Source organism: Oncorhynchus nerka, linkage group LG1 (assembly GCF_034236695.1).
Source record: "Oncorhynchus nerka isolate Pitt River linkage group LG1, Oner_Uvic_2.0, whole genome shotgun sequence".
In the NCBI taxonomy this organism is placed as follows: Eukaryota; Metazoa; Chordata; class Actinopteri; order Salmoniformes; family Salmonidae; genus Oncorhynchus; species Oncorhynchus nerka.
This window is the reverse complement of record NC_088396.1, coordinates 4031421-4051361: the sequence shown is the minus strand read 5'-3', so window position 1 is coordinate 4051361 and position 19941 is coordinate 4031421. Positions and strand designations below refer to the sequence as shown.

The 19941-nt window shown below is 40.6% G+C and overlaps 1 protein-coding gene across 1 annotated transcript in view; it reads right to left on the bottom strand.

Moving 5' to 3' along the window:
* The window catches only part of fgf14 (fibroblast growth factor 14), a 301770-nt gene that overhangs the window by 154581 nt on the left and 127248 nt on the right, over positions 1–19941 (bottom strand). The gene's annotated exons all lie outside the window — the stretch shown is intronic.

Genomic DNA, 19941 nt, shown 5'->3' with positions numbered 1-19941 from the left:
TTACAATATACAAATGATACGACTTATGATGCTCAAAACAAGCATTGTAAAAAGCAGTATCATGTAAACACAGTCATCTCCCTCCAACTTAACTTCTCAGCTGTTTATTTTATATTTTTTACCTATTGTTTAGACTATGGTAAGAGTAGAGAACGCCTGTTCTAGATATGTAAAAAACAAAGTTTGAATTCCATAGGGGGAGGAAAAAATTCGGGTACGGCCCAAATGAAACTCTATTCCCTATGCAGAACACTACCTTTGACCAGTGCCAATATATAGGGAATAGGGTGCCATTTGGGACACATCCATACAAAGCCCAACTAAGCCTATAGTGGATGTGAATATAAACCAGTTGAGGACAATACAGGAATCAAAACCTGAACACCATCCTCCCGCTTAACGTCCAGCAGGCCTAATTAACATATGTGCATATCAGACCACTGTGACTAAATCATTATGTGGAGGTTCTCTTAATTAAAAGGGAACAATACCATATCTTAACGAAGCTCTTACTCAAAATGAACTTTGAGAGATAAAAAAATAAAAAATAAAAAATATGCCAAGTAGAATGTTTCAGTTGCCTGTCAGTTGCCTGTCAGCTAATGAGAAATGACACATTAGTAATTACTTGTGACTATAATTAGCTGGTGTGTAAGTGAGACGGCAGAGTACAGGTCTTGCTGATCCACTGGGTCAGGATGTGTTGAAGGCAAACTGGGATATTTCTTGCTCGTAAATGGTCATTTCAATTAATGACATATGCAAATTGATTCTTGAAGACAATAACGACCTTAGTACAACAGGCTTGTCCTATAGTAACGCATAACATTAGGTTGTATTACTCCATTATAGTAATTTGAGTCAATTTGTCTAGCTTCAAATTTGTTGAACCTTTTCACATGTGAGCTCCAAATACAGTATCTCTAATGGTCTCTAATGGAGTTTTCTTTTGCGTGTGATGTCAGAATTCGCTCAGCAGCTAGGTTTCCATCCAATTGTCGACAGATTTACATGCGAATATGTCACAAAAACTGTGAAAAGGCAAATGTGCCTCCTCTGGTCTTGGCATGTGCGCTCTAGCCAACAGCTAGCAGATACAGTGCGGGTAGGCTAGTATACATGATGAGATTGTTATGGATCCTTTTTTGATGGATATTTTTCTTTGTCAAATGGCAGTCAAGCATCAATCATCAAGTAACAAGAATCATACCCTGGATATTTATTGTAAAGGAGCATCAAAATCACCGTGCACTTTCACCACCCTGTGAAGTTCATCATCAGATATTTCAACAATAGCCTAATAATCTGCATGGTTCCCGAGTTGATGTGGGAGGACCACACACTATATCATCAGGTGACTCCAAGTTTACTTCCATATGGTTATTATATCAATATTTTCGCATAAAGGCACTTTCACTGCCAATTCTCGCATAATACATTTTACAGACACAAAAAGATCCCACCAAGTCGAATGTACAAATGATCTGTCGTCATTTTAAAATTGTACCAAAACGTCCTCTTTCCACCGCAGCTGTTGTGATATTTTTTTTTTATACGGTATGAGTTTGCTTGCATAAACTCTGTTGTTTGTTGTTGTTACGCAGAAGGACAGTTAACCCATGCTTGCCCTCAAACCAAGGCACGCTGCCTGCTAATTATCTATCGGCTATGTTTTAACTTGTCAATGTTACGTGATTTTCTAACAAGCAGTTTGAAATGAGGTGCATTCCGCCTACTCGTTAATTCACATAGAAGTAGCCCATTTGACTGTGGTGGACAATTTACGTTTGAGGCACGCTATGCTAATGTAAGGCGAGCATTAGCTAAATGAGCTGGACAAAACTTCTCTCTTTGATGAGAGCCCAAGCACTCCCCCAGTGTTTCCTCAGGTCAAGTATGCAGACATCTCCACACAGAACAGAACCTGCCCAGCCTTTATCCCCCTGGCTCAGTTTCCGGGTGGCACACACAATGCCTAGATTGTTGTTTTCCTTACTAATAATTACTGTGTGTGTTCCTATCAACGTTAGTGCCTTACTGCCTTATCATAAAACATAATATAATAATATAATAATACAGTGTTACATCATTTCTACTATAGCACACCGTATGTATGTATGGAGCATAATATATTCTGTGTGTCCGCGGACACCTGAGGTAGCAATTTCTTAACCTTTATGGTGTCATATTCAATTGTGCTTATGTAGTTACATTTTCTAATAGCTTTGTAAAAACAATGATAATGGCGTCAAACAAGTTTTAGCTTGTGTTGTATCCTTTGAACCTGCCCTGGCCTTATCATGGCCATTGCATTGGCCTGTGTTTTCATTTGGCCTGCCTAGCATAGCTCTGCCATGCCCCGCCCCCTTGTGGACCTCTTATGTTGCGTCATTGTAATATTGTTTTATTGCTATATCCTAATATTTGATTGTAATTACTAATAACTCCTCTTTATTGTGTATTTTCAGAAACCAAACAGACACCGTATTGAACATAACTGGCCAACATCCTAACTGGAACTTAAAATGTTTCTTGCCGAAGATTGAGGACAGCATTTGTATGCTTGCAACAAACTGTTTGCAACAAACTGCCCCCATTTTGCAACAATAGTCAAGCACACAGTCTGGTTTGATCTTTCTCTCTCCCGTCATTGATGTGCAAGCAGGACTCAAATTGAGGTTAAGGTTAAGAAAAGGGTTAGGCTTAGCTACAATGCTACAGTTGTCACCAACTGCTGATCCCGACACAACCACTAGATAGAGCTGTTGTAGGCCGAGCTGCTCCATCTAGCCACAATGGTAGAAATGTAAACAAACCATCTGGTGACAAATCATCAGTATTATAACACCGGCACGGGTCACTTGTATCAATACATTAAACATGACGGCATGCACAAACTCTCCACCGTCGGATTCCTTTTAACTTTTAGAAAGTGTCTTACTAAATTATTTTGATCATTGGTAAGATCACTTGTGCTGTGATGAATTGTAAATAGTAGCTGCTCACTCTTTACTCAGTTAGCACTAGGACAAATGTAGCCTACATTTTCCGATTTGGATGAGAATTGTGTTATGCTGTTGTTACTTCTGTGAATGACTGAACATTGCATCCAGAAAATAAACAGACACACACACACACACAATTACCTCTGACAGCAGATGAATGAGACTTAAAAACTCTAAGTGTGAACCACTAATCTAAACTATTGCATAAACCTGTCTACACACACACACACCACTAATATAAACCATCACATAAAAATGGCTCCAGCTGACATAAAGGATGACATATAACAAGTTAACAGACAAATATACAGATTGGTTCGCATCACACACAGCCAGTACATCAAAACAACCTTTAGTGCGATATAAGTGAGCAGTAATCACCCTTGATACGGGTAGCATCTATTTCCCGATGGGATGCACATTTCACCAGTTTTAGAGTGGTTTTCCACTAACACAGGAACAGATCTTTCAACATGCAGTGTTAAAAATAGTAAGGCACAGAAATAAAGGGGAGCTCCTCAGACATGAGCAGTGCACACTTAAACACACACACAGTCACACTCTCAAATACACACTATCCCCCACCCCTCACACACACGCAGACACAAACCTACACACACACATACACACACACACAGACACAAACCTACACACACACATACACACACACACACACACACACACAGACACAAACCTACACACACACACACACACACACACACACACACACACACACTTTCCCTCTCTCCGTCTGCCTTCTGACACCTGGGTCAATGTCTGCTCAGGAAAATGCTCTGCTCTGCTATCGACAGGCAGCTGGAATTAGATTTGTTACAGCCGTTCATCTATCTCGTAAATGTACGAAGATCACACTAGCTCTCCAGTATCTAACTGAAGACAGGCTGTTGTCTGTAAATGAAGTGACAACGTAGCATGGATAGCTGCATCCGCTTCATGAAATGAATGTCACAGGAATCTGCCAAATCAAATGTATTTGTCACATGCGCCGAATACAACTGGTGTAGACTTTACGTGAAATGGTAATAAAATAAAATACACAAGAATGGAGCTATGTACAGTGGTTCTCCCTTTAAAATTTTAGAGCTTATGCCGTGACCTTTGGTGGTAGATGGTGGCATTCTGTCATTGCACCACACGATCACAAGGGGGAGTTAGAGCGCTGATCTATCGGTAGTCTAAACTGTGGCACAAATTGACTCTATTTTTGTAAATTAATGGAGGTGTTTTCAGTCTGAGTCTCTCTTCTCTGTCACTAGAGTCCTGCATCAGGCAACAACAACAAAAAACAGTCGGTGGTCTGACGATTTTCGAAAAATAGGCACTGTGGGCTCTCTCCCTCTAAAAACAGAAATCAATTATTTTGAATAACAAACTGGCTTTATTTACCACAGTGTGAAAGAGTGATAGCCCCTTTTTTATAAAGTGAGTTTCTGAAACATGGAGTCCTTCTTTGCTGATGTGAAGAAGAAACGGAATGAAATAGTCCAGCGAGGATTTGTCAGCATAAAGCTGAGTGACCCACTCATTCATGGCTTTCGATCAAAATAAATAAGTGCAACAAACTTCTTCTTTGTCTGATGAGGAGTAGGAAGGATGCAGCGTTGTAAGTGTCCATGATAATATTTATTAGAACAGAAACACTAAACAAAATAACAAAGAGAGGAAAACTAAACAGTCCTGTAAAGTGCAGTAACACAAAACAGAAAACAACTACCCACAAATCATAGTGGGAAAATAGGCTGCCTAAGTATGGTTCTCAATCAGAGACAACGATAAACAGCTGCCTCTGATTGGGAACCATACCAGGCCAAACACAGAAATACAAAAACATAGAACAACACATAAAATGCCCACCCCAATTCACGCCCTGACCAAACTAAAATAAAGACATAAAAAAGGAACTAAGTTCAGGATGTGACAATAAGCACCAACATTCTTATGATAGTCTTTAATAAAGAAATGTTTTGATTGTTTTGACCATTGTTCTGCTCATGTTGTGTGTGTTCAATTATTTGTGACATTGTGGTTACAATGAAGAATGTAAACAAAATAAATCAATTAAATCCAATTCATAATGATTAATCAGATGTGTGTTGCAAGCTTGATTTTTTTACTTATTATATTACGTATTGGATCACAAAAAAATATAACTTTTATATTACCGTGTAGTTTCGCAGTAAAATGGACTGACGGGGATGTGGACATACTCGGTATACATATCCTGAAAGAAAGAAATTATCTCACTCCAATACATTTTAATTGAAAGTTAGCAAAAATAGTTAAGATCTTGCAACCATGGAAAGGAAAATACCTGCCTATTTGTGGGAAAATCACCCTGATTAACTCTTTAGTCATATCGCAATTTACCTATTTGCTTATGGTTTTGCCTACACCTAGCGACCTGTTCAAAAAATATTCCATTTCATTTGGAATGGCAAGCCAGACAACATTAAAAGGGACTATTTATATAATGAATATGAATTTGGAGGGCAGAAATTAGAAATGAGGAATTACTTTATCAATTGGAACATTTATCAAGTGGAAGGGGGAAAAGTAAGGAACTTGTCTGTCGGCCCTGTATTAAAATCGGTTAAATAAAATTGTGATAATTTTTTTTATACCAGTTTCCTTTAATTAAAATTTCTTCAGGTTAGGGTCCTTTTTTCTCAATTTCCGCCAGACTGATGTGCCAAAAGTAACCTGCCTGTTTCCTCAGCCCTGAAGCCAGGATATGCATATATTTGGTACCATTGGAAAAGAAAACACTCTGAAGTTTGTAGAATTGTTAAAATAATGTAGGAGACTATAACACAATAGATATGGTAGGAGAAAATCCAAAGAAAAACCAACCGGATTTTTATTTTATTTTTTTAGAGCCAATGCTCTTTCAATGGAAAGTATAGGGAAATAATTAAATCTAGCTCCCAGTATGCAGTTCCTATGGCTTCCACTGGGTGTCAGTAGTCTTTGTTCAAGGTTTCAGGCTTGTTTTTTCCAAAACGAGTAAGAATAATGAGTTTATGACAAGGACAACTGCTTGGAAATGTGTGTGTGCGCGATTGAATAGAAAAGTATTTTGACTTGTTGAAAGTAAGTTTAGGGGTATATTTTCGGATTCCTATCTTGGCATATCGACCGAGTGAATTACTCAAATCGATGGCACCAACTAAATTGACTTTTTGGGAAGTAAAGGATTTTATCTAACAATACAACACTACATGTTATAGTTGGGACCCTTTGGATAACAAATCAGTGGAAGATTTTCAAAAAGTAAGTGAATATTTAATCGCTATTAGTGAATTTATGAAACCTGTGTCGATGGAAACATATTTTGATGTGTGGTGCCATCCTCAAAGAATCGCAATGCATGCTTTCACCGTAAAGCCTACTGTAAATTCGACAGTGCAGTTAGATAATGCATTGCAGTCGGCCCTGCATTAAAGACCAAAATTGGGTAAAGAAAACTGTGATAAATAAAAATATATACCAGTTTCGTTTATGGACAAAAAAATGACAGCGGTGCTGTATAGATTGCAAAAGAGTTGGGAAGAGATTTTCGATGTACCGATTCCATGGCACATGGTTTATGAATTGACACGCAAAATGACGCCGGATTCAAAACTCCAATTTTTTTCATTTAAATGATTACACAAAATTATTGCAGCCAATAGAATGTTGTATCTATGGGGGATACACAATTATTATTATAATTATTAAACCTGCGTTATAATTGTAAAAAAATGCCTTAGATATTCATTTAGAATCCTCCAATCCTCTAAATTTAATTAGTATTTTCATTTAGAAGCCGCCTCTTAAAATGAGTACCGAAAGCTGTGTCATACCAATTATTATTGGATTATTCACCATGACAACCACTTGCTAGTATAAGATAGAAAATTATGTGCGTTTCAATTTTTGTTATTGAATTCAATAATATATTTGTACCACTGTAGATGCTGTGTTTTTATTTACAGTAGTTATAGACAGCTGGAGGCATCTTGAAAACATCTTCTCAAACACTGGTTTTTCACAAGGGCTATTAGCAGAACAATAGACATGATGTTGTCCCAAAAACACCTCTCTGGCATAGGGTCCAGCACATCTCTTGATGATGTCATTGAATGTCTCGCCAGCTTTGATCCATGCCTGGGCCTGCAGCACGCAAAGTTCTTTGTTTGTCAGATTAATCATTTGGTCGAAAGTACAAAACAGTACAAAACAAGAGAACACACATGGTTAATGTTCTGAAAAGAATATATAGACATTTATATAAAATGTCTTACAGAGCCTTTCTGTAAGTCCACTCAAGTTTCATCAACTGTCTTCTGAATGTGATTAGAGCGATGTTGATGTTGTGTCATGATGCCAGCAGATTCCATATTGTCTTTGCCGATCGCTCATCATCTTCAACCATCAGTGAGTCGATGGCTTGAATAGTCTCGCTGGAAATGGCATACAATGTAAAAATGTGCAGCATACTGTAAAAACCAGCTGTCGATTTATTTAAGCATTATTTTTAGCATTATTAGGCCTACTTTACAGTATTGTAACCTACTGTACCCGTTCATTTTCCCGGGCTTTTGCGGCGTAACACAAGCGAATTGCACTGTCCGTGACCATAAGTAAAACAAACAAACAGTCAATAATACAGTAGAAAAATAAGTCTATGTACAATGTGAGCATGTGAGGTGAGATAAGGGAGGTAAAGGCAAAAAAGGCTGTGGTAGCGAAGTAAATACAATATAGCAAGTAAAACACTGGTTGGTTGATTTGCAGTGGAAAAATGTGCAAAGTAGAGATAAAAATAATGGGGTGCAAAGGAGCAAAATAAATAAATAAATAAATACAGTAGGGAGAGAGGTAGTTGTTTGGGCTAAATTATAGATGGGCTATGTACAAGTGCAGTAATCTGTGAGCTGCGCTGACAGCTGGTGCTTAAAGCTAGGCAGAGAGATAAGTGTTTCCAGTTTCAGAGATTTTTGTAGTTCGTTCCAGTCATTGGCAGCAGAGAACTAGAAGAAGAGGCGGCCAAAGGAGGAATTGGTTTTGGGGGTGACCAGAGAGATATACCTGCTGGAGCGTGTGATACGGGTGGGTGCTGCTATGGTGACCAGCGAGCTGAGATAAGGGGGGACTTTACCTAGCAGGGTCTTGTAGATGACCTGGAGCCAGTGGGTTTGGCGACGAGTATGAAGCGAGGGCCAGCCAACGAGAGCGTACAGTGGTGGGTAGTATATGGTGCTTTGGTGACAAAACGGATGGCACTGTGATAGACTGCATACAATTTATTGAGTAGAGTATTGGAGGCTATTTTGTAAATGACAACGCCTAAGTCGAGGATTGGTAGGATGGTCAGTCTTACAAGGGTATGTTTGGCAGGATGAGTGAAGGATGCTTTGTTGCGAAATAGGAAGCCAATTCTAGATTTAACTTTGTATTGAAGATGTTTGATGTGAGTCTGGAAGGAGAGTTTACAGTCAAACCAGACACCTAGGTATTTGTAGTTGTCCACATATTCTAAGTCAGAACCGTCCAGAGTAGTGATGTTGGACAGGTGGGCAGGTGCAGGCAGCGATCGGTTGAAGAGCATGCATTTAGTTTTACTTGTATTTAAGAGTAATTGGATGCCACGGAAAGAGAGTTGTATGGCATTGAAGCTCGCCTGGAGGGTTGTTAACACAGTGTCCAAAGAAGGGCCAGAAGTATATAGAATGGTTTCGTCTGCGTAGAGCTGGATCAGAGACTCACCAGCAGCAAGAGCGACATCATTAATGTATACAGAGAAAGTACCGAGAGTCGGTCCAAGAATTGAACCCTGTGGCACCCCCATAGAGACTGCCAGAGGCCCACACAACCGACCCTCCGATTTGACACACTGAACTCTATCAGAGAGGTAGTTGGTGGACCAGGCGAGGCAATCATTTGAGAAACCAAGGCTGTCGAGTCTGCCTATGAGGATGATTGACAGAGTCCAAAGCCTTGGCCAGGTCAATGAATATGGCTGCACAGTATTGTTTCTTATCGATGGAGGTTAAGATATTGTTTAGCAGTCAAGGGCGGTGCATTTGCCATACCAAGCGGTGATGCTGCCAGTCAACATGCTCTCGATGGTGCAGTTGCATAACTTTTTGAGGATCCATGCCAAATCTTTTCAGCCTCCTGAGGGGGAAGAGGCGATATCATTCCTTCTTCACAACTGTACGGGTGTCTGTGAACCATGTTTAGTCCTTAGTGATGTCGACGCCAAGGAACTCGAAGCTCACAACCCACTCCACAACAGCCTCGTCAATGTGGATGGGGGCGTGCTCTCCCCTCTTTTTCCTATAGTCATGATCAGCTCCTTGGTCTTAGTGACATTGAGAGAGAGGTTGTTGTCCTGGAACCATACTGCTAAGTCTCTCACCTCCTTCCTGTAGGATGACTCATCGCTGTCTGTGAACAGGCCTACCACCATTGTGTCGTCAGCAAACTTGATGATGGTGTTGGAATCTTGCGTGGCCATGCAGTCATGGGTGAACAAAGAGTACAGGAAGGGACTACGAACACACCCCTGAGGGGCCCACGTGTTGAGGCGGAGGTGTTGTTGACTACACTCCCCACCTGGGTCTGGCCCATCCCGAAGTCCAGGATTCAGTTGCAGAGGGAGGGGTTCAGTCCCAGGGACTCAGACCCTTTACCTCTTGTCCAGGTGGAAGATGGCAGTGTGAAGTGCATTTGAGATTGTGTCATCTGTGGATCTGTTGGGGCAGTATGCAAATCAGATTGGTCCAGGGTGTCTGGGATGATGGAGATGATGTGTGTCATGACCAGCCCTTCAAAGCACTTCATAATTACAGATGTGTGTGCTACAGGGCGATAGTAATTCAGGCAGGTTACCTTGAAGCTCTTGGGAACAGGGACAATGATATTTCGTCTGGCATGTTAGGCACATGCTCTGATATTTTGTCTGTTAGGGACATGTTAGTACTATATTCCTCGAAACGTGCCTTTTTTTGTCAGAAATGCCTTCTGGAACGTGAACTTTCATGTCCCTTAATAACAAACGTGTATGCCATCTGTAAATACGAATAACACAGAAAAAGTCAGCAACCTTCCCACTAGCCATGATACGCTGAGATAATGAGTGAGCTGGACATGCCAAGAGATGAGTTCGGATTGGTCTGACAAATAGAAGGCTTCTGTCTATTTGAGCTCGTCAGTCTGTGTTGGTAATCTTGTCGAACGTGGCTTTTTTAAATGCAGAAGTGTTGCTCTCCAATTTCTGGAGGATCGAGTTTTGAAATCATAGGAATTAGAGTATGATAGCTAAAGAGATGTCAAAAAAACCTGTTTCCGGATTACGTCTTCAAACTAAGGGCATTTGTGGCATGGATCCGTGACAGGGAGATGCGTCCATCATGCATGAGGATGTATACAGGTAAGATAGTCTAGTTAGCTACATTTTCAGATATTACACATTTCTAATTTTGCCAGAAAGTGGTTTCATTTCAAGCTAAAGTGTACTATTAGCTAGCTAACTTACGTTAGCTGGCTGGCTCCCTAGCTAACGCGTGTATGATGTTATTATTTATATCCCAGATCTGTTAGCTTTGCTAGTTAGTGCCTAATGTTAGCTAGCTAACATTGAACCTGGTTGGTTAGCTCCCAGCAGATTCATACAGGGTAGTAATGACATGATTTTCACTGTTCATTGTTGTTTAACTAGATAACATTAAGTGGCTGGCTTGTTAGCTAAAGTTGTGACGTGTGTGATCTTACATGTTGTTTACCTAGCTAGGTTCATTGTTTAGCCAGGTAGCTAGCTACATGTCTTAAGCCAAAGTGTACAACACCCGTTGAATATGGCCGGTGTCAGTAAACATTGGCAAAAAAGCATAATGAAATTGTTGCCAGCAGAGCTGCGTTAAGTGTACGTGTCAAGTGTGCGCTCTGTAAGCTCGGAGAACAAAACTAGATGGGTGGGTCTAAAGCTTAAGAGGATGTGAACGATGCCATATGGGTGTAGACAAAGAAGAGCTCTCTCACCGAAACACCAAAAATGCCATTTTCTCAAAAGTGAGTTTACAAGTTTATCAACTTTCAAATAATAATTACTTTCCTATTGTTCCTCAACTGTATTGTTTGATATACCATTTTCTAGCTCTGACTCTCTACTTCTATCTAATGTATAAAAAAAAATACAATTTCAAATTTTGCTACATAAGACCGAATCGTGCGGGTCGGTCACATATATGACATTACTCCGAATATCACACATGGACACTTCCTATGGCTAAATCTGTGACTCACCACCTGGATTCGGTCTTATGTAGCAACATTTGAATTTGTGTTTTTTACAATGGATAAAATTCAAGACTCAGCTACAAAATGGTATATCATACACTCCATGAATGGGAAAGTAATTCTGCTTTGAAAGTTGATCAACTTGAAACTCACTTTTGAGAAAACCGTCTTTCAATGTTTTGGTTCTATTAGAGAGCCCTTCTTTGTCTACACCCATTCAGCATTGTTCACACCCTCTTAAGCCATAGCCCCACCCATCTCTTTAAGGGTTGAACCGAGCATTCTGTACCAACTTGCCAGCTACTTCCAGACATCTAAGAGAGAGAGAGAACAGCTCACTGAACATTACTCGCCATAGCAGAGTTGGTTAGGCTGTTACAGTATGTTATCCAGAGCGTTGGTAGCTAGGTAAACAATGAATCCCAACACATGACATTATGTTAGTTAGCGAGCCAGCCAGCTAACGATAGCTAGCTAGCTAACAGTACACTAACTTAAAATGAAAATACTTTGTCAAAATTACAGAGTCTTTTTTTAAGATATGTAGCTAGCTAGCTAAAGAATGCACCAGAATCACAACTCGTGAAATTCCGACCCTGCATGAATCTGCAGGTAGCTAACCTGTGGAGCAGCCCTTTGAAAAAGACATCTGTTACAAAACATTCAAAAGTTTAATGAATTAATGAATGAATTACATTTATTTTCATGTCAAAAATGCCTGTTGGCAAACCATCCCTTAAAACTTCTTATGGCTGCAGGGGCAGTATTGAGTAGCTTGGATGAAAGGTGCCCAGAGGTGTCCAGAGTAAACGGCCTGCTCCTCAGTCCCAGTTGCTAATATATGCATAGTATTATTACTATTGGATAGAAAACACTCTGAAGTTTCTAAAACTGTTTGAATGATGTCTGTGAGTATAACAGAACTCATATGGCAGGCGAAAACCTGAGAAGAAATCCAAACAGGATGTGGGAAATCTGAGGTTGGTCGATTTTCAACCCAGCCCCTATTGAATACACAGTGGGATATTGGTTATGTTGCACCTCCTAAGACTTCCACTAGATGTTAACCGTCTTTTCAAACTTGAATGAGGCTTCTACTGTGATGTGGGGCCGGATGAGAGCGCTTTGAGTCAGTGGTTGGGCAGAGAGCCAGGTCATGGTCATGCGCATTTCACATGATAGCGACCTGCGTTCCATGGCTTTTCTACAGACAATGGAGTTTTCCTGTTGGAATATTATTGAAGATTTATCATAAAAACATCCTACAGATTGATTCTATACTTAGTTTGAAATGTTTCTACTACCTGTAATATAACTTTTTTAAGTTTGCGTCCGACGTTCGGCTGGACCTGCACGAGCATTTGGATTTGTGTACTAAACGCCCCAACAAAAGCAGCTACTTGGACATAAATAATGGACATTATCGAACAAATCAAATATTTACTGTGGTACTAGGATTCCTGGGAGTGCATTCTGATGAAGATCATCAAAGGTAAGGAAATATTTATAATGTTATTTTTGATTTCTGTTGACTCCAACATGGCGGATAATTTTCCTAGCGCCGTTCTCAGATTATTGCGTGGTTTGCTTATTCCGTAAAGTTTTTGGGAAATCTAACACAGCGGTTGCATTAAGGAGAGGTATATCTATATTTCCATGTCTAAGAATTGTATTTTCATCGACATTTATAAAGAGTATTTCTGTAAAAGGATGTGGTTTTCTGCAATATCGCCCGGATGTTTTTGGAACTAGTGAGATTTTACTGAGATTTTTTAAAATATAAATATGAACTTTATCAAACAAAACATACATGTATTGTGTAACATTAAGTCCTATGAGTGTCATCTGATGAAGATCATCAAAGGTTAGTGATTCATTTTATCTCCATTTGTGCTTTTTGTGACTCCTCTCTTTGGCTGGAAAAATGGCTGTGTTTTTCTGTGAGTTGGTGGTGACCTAACATAATCGTTTGTGGTGCTTTTGCTGTAAAGCCTATTTGAAATCGGACACGGTGGTGGGATTAACAATAATATTACCTTTAAAACGATATAAGATACATGTATGTTTGAGGAATTTTAATTATGAGATTTCTGTTGTTTTGAATTTGGCGCCCTGCACTTTCACTGGCTGTCATATCGATCCCTTCAACGGGATTGCAGCCCTAAGAAGTTCTTAAGGAAATAATTGACACATAATCAAATTTAACAAGAATTCACTGTGATAATTCAGTGCTAATTATCCTGGTGTTATGTGCAGGGCACACCAGATAAACAATGAAAAATAAATCCAAGCAATAATTATAACCCAATAAATTCAGATAAATTCAGACAGAAAAATGAATGAAAGGTGTTTGAACCCAGTCTGGCACAAGGAGAAGATTCAAGTGTGAGACAAGCCTACACACAATATATGTACATATGAGCCATTTGCTATATAGGAGCTAAATATTTGTATAATTAAATTATAGGTCACCCTATTTCTTACATTCCAGGCTTTATAAAAGAAATTCCACAACAGATTTGTTTTTCTTCTGTTTCTCCTCATCGCTCAGCCACATAATGCCAGAGTACATATGGTGGGTTTTCTGGAATAAGGACAAGCTTATACATTGGTAGACAGGGCAGTAGAGTATAACATTAATTTAATTCTGTATACCTTCGAGGTCACAATAGTATCATAGTCTTTCCTCTTCCAGTTCAACATTATACAGGTTAGATGAAATAATTAATGTAATACGCACATGTAGCTTGGGGTAAAGTGACTATGCATAGATAATAAACAACGAGTAGCAGCAGCGTAAAAAAAGGGGAGTGGGTCACTGCAAATAGTCCAGGTAGCCATTTGATTAACTGTTCAGCAGTCTTATGTCTTGGGGTAGAAGCTGTTAAGGAGTCTTTTGGACCTAGACTTGCTGCTCCACTACTGCTTGCCATGCAGTTGCTGAGAGAACAGTTTATGACTAGTTGGCTGGAGTCTTTGACAATTTTTAGGGCCTTCCTCTAACACCGCCTGGTACACCGCCTGGTTCTGGATTGCAGGAAGCTTGGCCCCAGTGATGTACTTGGCTGTACGCACTACCCTCTGTAGCACCTTGCGGGTGGATGCAGAGCAGTTGCCATACCAGGGAGTGATGCAATCAGTCAGGATGCTCTCGATGGTGCAGCTGTATAACTCTTTTCTAGATCTGAGGACCCATACCCAATATTTTCAGTCTCAGGGGGAATAGGAGTAGTCGTGCCCTCTTTTTTTTTTTTTTTTTTTTACCTTTATTTAACCAGGCAAGTCAGTTAAGAACACGACGGCCTGGGATGAGTGGGTTAACTTCAATGACGGCCTGGGAACAGTGGGTTAAATGCCTGTTCAGGGGCAGAACGACAGATTTGTACCTTGTCAGCTCGGGGGTTTGAACTCGCAACCTTCCGGTTACTAGTCCAACGCTCTAACCACTAGGCTACCCTGCCGCCCCTCTTCACGACTGTCTTGGTGTGTTTGGACCATGATAGTTTGTTGGTGATGTGGACACCAAGGAACTTGAAGCTCTCAACCAGATGTTTCTCACCATAGAGCTGCCTATGACGACTGCTGGTGATGTTGAATGGGCCGGTCATTCAGGCAGCCTCACGGTCTGGTGAGGCTGGGAGCTCAGAGGATCTGAAAAAGTAGGTGGGCATGGGTTCGCCAGTAGCTTATGTGGGTTTGCTACTTGCTTGCTAAGAGTAGCTACTTTGCTCCTGTAGTCCTCCGCAAGCAATCAGTTGCTACATTGAAAGTCAGCGCAGTCCACATTGTTCCAGATCAAAGCAAAGTAAACACAGCTCCTGCAGCACTGGAAATATTCAATAGCGGCCTCCAATTGAGACTGCCAAGCCAGCTAGGTTAGCTGGGCTTTCGCGTCTCTCCCCTTTTACGGAATCTGGCAGGATCCCGGGAAAGATAGTAGCGCTCATGGCAATTTAGCCCAATAGAGCCGCAAGGATTCAAAATAAAATACAAGTATATAAAAACACTTGTCAGCTTTTAAACCAATGTCTTTAGTTCAGGTTTCAGCATTCGACAGCGTTCATAACAACAAACATACGTCGCGCTCTGACCATCCAGGTCTGTTTACACTTGTTGTCTGCCGACAACACAACAATGGTAGGCCTGATCACCGACAACGATGAGACAGTCTATAGGGAGGAGGTCAGAGACCTGGCAGTGTGATGTCTGGACAACAACCTCTCCCTCAATGTGATCAAGACAAAGGAGATGATCATGGACTACAAGAAAAGGAGGGCTGAGCACGCTCCCATTCACATCGATGGGGTTATAGTGGAGCAGTCCCCAAGGCAAAAACCCTGTGCTCGCACGAGTACAGGACATAACAAGGCTGCTTCCGACTGTTCTACCACAGATGCCGGGAGCTGACACTGTCGTAGTCCATGTGGGGTCAAACGACATCAGGAGGGCTAGCTCGGAACATTTGAAAATGTATTTTAAATAACTTATTTTAGCATTAAAAGACACAAAAAAAACTTTAAACATGGCCAATTATTTCAGGTCCAGTACCATCGTTGGGCCGCGGGTGTGAAATATTCAGCAGACTGCTGGCATTACACATCTGGCTAAAAGACTACTGTAGCTCTGCTGGAGTCACTTTTAATGATAACTTTGACACCTTCTGGAAACAGAAGATACTCTATAGGAATTGACGGAGTCCATCAAAATCATCTTGGCTCCTGGACTCTGTCCACACATTTCAAGGCTGCGTTGAAACAATGACTGGTAAATGATCTGAGACCAGCTCAATTAATCCCTACCATTGTGACAGAGTGTCTGCTAAATGACTTGAATGTAAATGTAAAGACAACTTGCCTAATTATATACAGGTTAAATAAAAATGTTTAAATACAAATACAGATGTGAGTGCTACAGGTTACTTTGGTGTTCTTGGGCATAGGGACTATGGTGGTCTGCTTCAAACATGTAGGTATTACAGACTTGGTCAGGGACAGGCTGAAAATGTCAGTGAAGACACTTGCCAGTTGGTCAGCGCATGCTCTGAGTACACGTCCTGGTAATCCGTCTGGCCCTGCGACCTTGTGAATGTTGACCTGTTTAAAGTTCTTACTCACCTCGGCTACGGAGAGCATGATTACACAGTTGTGTGGAACAGCTGGTGTTCCCATGCATGCTTCAGTGTTGCTTGCCTCGAAACACGCATAGAAGTAATTTAGCTTGTCTGGTAGGCTCATGTCACTGGGCAGCTCGCGGCTGGGCTTCCCTTTGTAGTCCGTAATAGTTTGTAAGCCGTCCCACATCTGACATCAGATTGTTGTTTTTAGCGGTACAGATTATGTATTTTGGATGTTTTCAGTGTATTTTAAATGTTTTCAGACAATGCGATAAAAAAGTGCAATACAAAAAGTTTACTTCAGTTAACTGATTAACTCAAAGAATGCACATTTTCACACGTTAAACAGGATAAATATGGAGACTCTGAGTGCTAGCTTATGTTCTTTTCATTGGGCTTCTTCCAACGGTCACTGACCAACATATGAACAAAGACTATTTTATTATACTCTGGTGTGTTAGCCACTCCAATCTGTCATATCTTTAATCTGAGCCTAGAGGAAAGTTTTTGTCCTCATGCCTGGAGGGAAGCCAAAGTAATTCCGCTACCCAAGAGTGGTAAAGTGCCCTTCACTGGTTCTAACAGCAGACCTATCAGCTTGCTGCCAGCTCTTAGCAAACTGTTGGAAATAATTGTGTTTGACCAAATACAATGCATACTTTCAACATGCTTATAAAGGGCACTCAACATGTACTGACACAAATGACTGATGACTGGTTGAAAGAAATTGATAAGAAGATTGTGGGAGCTGTACCGTTAGATTTCATTGCAGCCTTTGATATTATTGACCATAACCTGTTGTTGAAAAAACTTGTGTGTTATGGCTTTTCAACCTCTACCATATTGTGGATTCAGAGCCCTCTGTCATGCTGGTATAACGGATTTAGAGACAGGCACAGGAATACAAAATATGGGTTTTTGATACACCCAAAACAAACACGTATATAAAAACACTGGGCTGTACCCAAACAAAAGAGTGAGGGTAAACCTTGTTGAACGACACAAGACGATACCCGTAATACACAATATATATGGCACACAGAAAAACAGCTGCACCAATGCATAGGTACTCACACCACCAACGGACATGGGAACAATAACCGACAAATACAGAGGGAACATATACAACATACTAATCAGGGAAAATGGGAACCAGGTGTGTGTAATCAGACAAGACAGTCTGGGGTTGATGATAATGAATCCCGTTCAGTGAAGCCTAGAAAGCCGGTGACGTAGATCTCCGGAACTGGTGAACAGAATGAGCAGCAGTACCGGGAGGGATCCGTGACACTATCCATCTAATAGAACTCAAAGGGTTTTCTTTAATGGAAGCTTCTCTAATGTAAAACATGTAAAGTGTGATGTACCGCAGGGCAGCTCTCTAGGCCTTCTACTCATTTCTATTTTTACCAATGACCTGCCACTGGCATTAAACAAAGCATGTGTGTCCATGTATGCTGATGATTCAACCACATACGCATCAGCAACCACAGCTAATGAAGCCACTAAAACCCTTAACAAAGAGTTGCAGTCTGGTTTGGAATTGGTGGACATTAATAAACTGGTCCTGAACATCTCTTAAACTAAGAGCATTGTATTTGGTACAAATCATTCCTTAAATTCTAGACCTCAGCTTAATCTGGTAATGAATGGTGTGGCTGTTGAACAAGTTGAGGAGACTAAATTACTTGGCGTTACCTTAGATTATAAACTGTCATGGTCAAAACATATAGATTCAATGGTTCTAAAGATGGGGAGAGGTATGTCCGTAATAAAGAGATGCTCTGCTTTTTTGACACCACACTCCAAAAAGCAAGTCCTGCAGGCTCTAGTTTAGTCTTATCTGGATTATTTTCCGGTCATGTGGTTGAGTTCTGCAAGGACAGACATAGTTAAGCTGCAGCTGGCCCAGAACAGAGCTGCACGTCTTTCTCTTCATTGTAATCAGAGGGCTGATATCAATACTATGCATGCCAGTCTCTCTTGGCTAAGAGTTGAGGAGAGACTGCATCACTTCTTCTTTTTATAAGAAACATTAATGTGTTGAAAACCCCAAATTGTTCGCCTAGTCAACTTACACACAGCTTTGACACACGCAGTTACCCAAAGACCAAGGGTCTTTCACAGTCCCCAAATCCAGAACAAATTCAAGAAAGCGTACAGTATTATATAGAGTCGTTCGATCTCATAATGCTCAAATGAACAGCAAACCTGGTTTCAAAAAACAGATACTGCAACACCTCACAGCACAATGCCTCTCCCCTATTTGACCTAGATAGTTGGGTATTGGTATTGATATGTAGGCTTTTAGTGCCTTTTTAAAAATGTATTTGTTAATGTATGTAGTTCTGTCCTTGAGCTGTTCGTGTCTATTAATGTTCTGTATTATGTCATGTTTTGTGTGGACCCCAGGAAGAGTATCTGCTGCTCTTGCAGCATCTAATGGGGATCCTAATAAAATACCAAAAGTGACCTTTTACCAAATAACATTACAGAATTTGCAATTCCATATGTGGAAACAGTGCTAATACAACATGTTAACAACACCTTTTCACATGTGAAGATAAGAACACTATTTCACCACCACAACTTGCAATTCCACATTTGAAAGTTAGATTTTCACATATGCTCGTTTTTCAGATGGGAACTTGCAATTACACATGAGAAAGTGATATTTTCATATATGGAGTTTTCTTACATTTGAAACTGCAAATGTGATTTTTACCAGTTTTTTGTATTTACATTGGAAAATGAATTTCCACCTGTGAACGTGATATTTTCACGTGAGAAAATGTTTAACATGTGTAACAGCATATCTGATTTTCACATGGGATATTTAACATGTGACGTGAGGTGAAAATGTTTTTCTTCTCACGTGAAAAGTTTCCCCCTCTCTCTCTTTCTCTCTCTCTCCACGCACTCTTCTCTCTCTCTCTGACTCTCATCCACCTCTCTTTCTCAATCACTCTTCCCCCCTTCCCTTCTCTCGCTCACTCACTCTTCCCCTTTTCCATTCTCTCTCTCTCTCTCTCCCTCCTCTCTCTCTCTCTCCCTCCCTCCCTCCATCCCTCCCTCCCTCCCAGAGCTTGGCTGGGCTGTACCTGTCCACTCTACACACTACTGTAAGTGAGATCAGATGAGGTCCAGGGCCAAAGGGCAACAACATCTATCCTCTCCACGGTTCTAAACAACCACTGCATATTCAAAACTCACAATGAAGCCATGCAGACAGCTGAACCCAGGTCTGGTCTGAGTAAAAACCTGTTCCGGGACACTACACACGGAACACGGACTCATCAGAGTAATCATAAGTGAGTCGGGTTGGTAAGGAGGAGGCAGAAGAATGGAGAGCAGTCCACGTTCTGGTCTTGTCCAAACCACTTCTGTGATCTATCTACCTTTCTTGGCTCTTCTCTCTTACCTTAAAATAAGAAGATAATGTATAATACTAATATGATGAAGGAGAGAGCACGGTCAAGGAATAACAGATTCATAAAAACAGAGTGGATGAAAATGGCT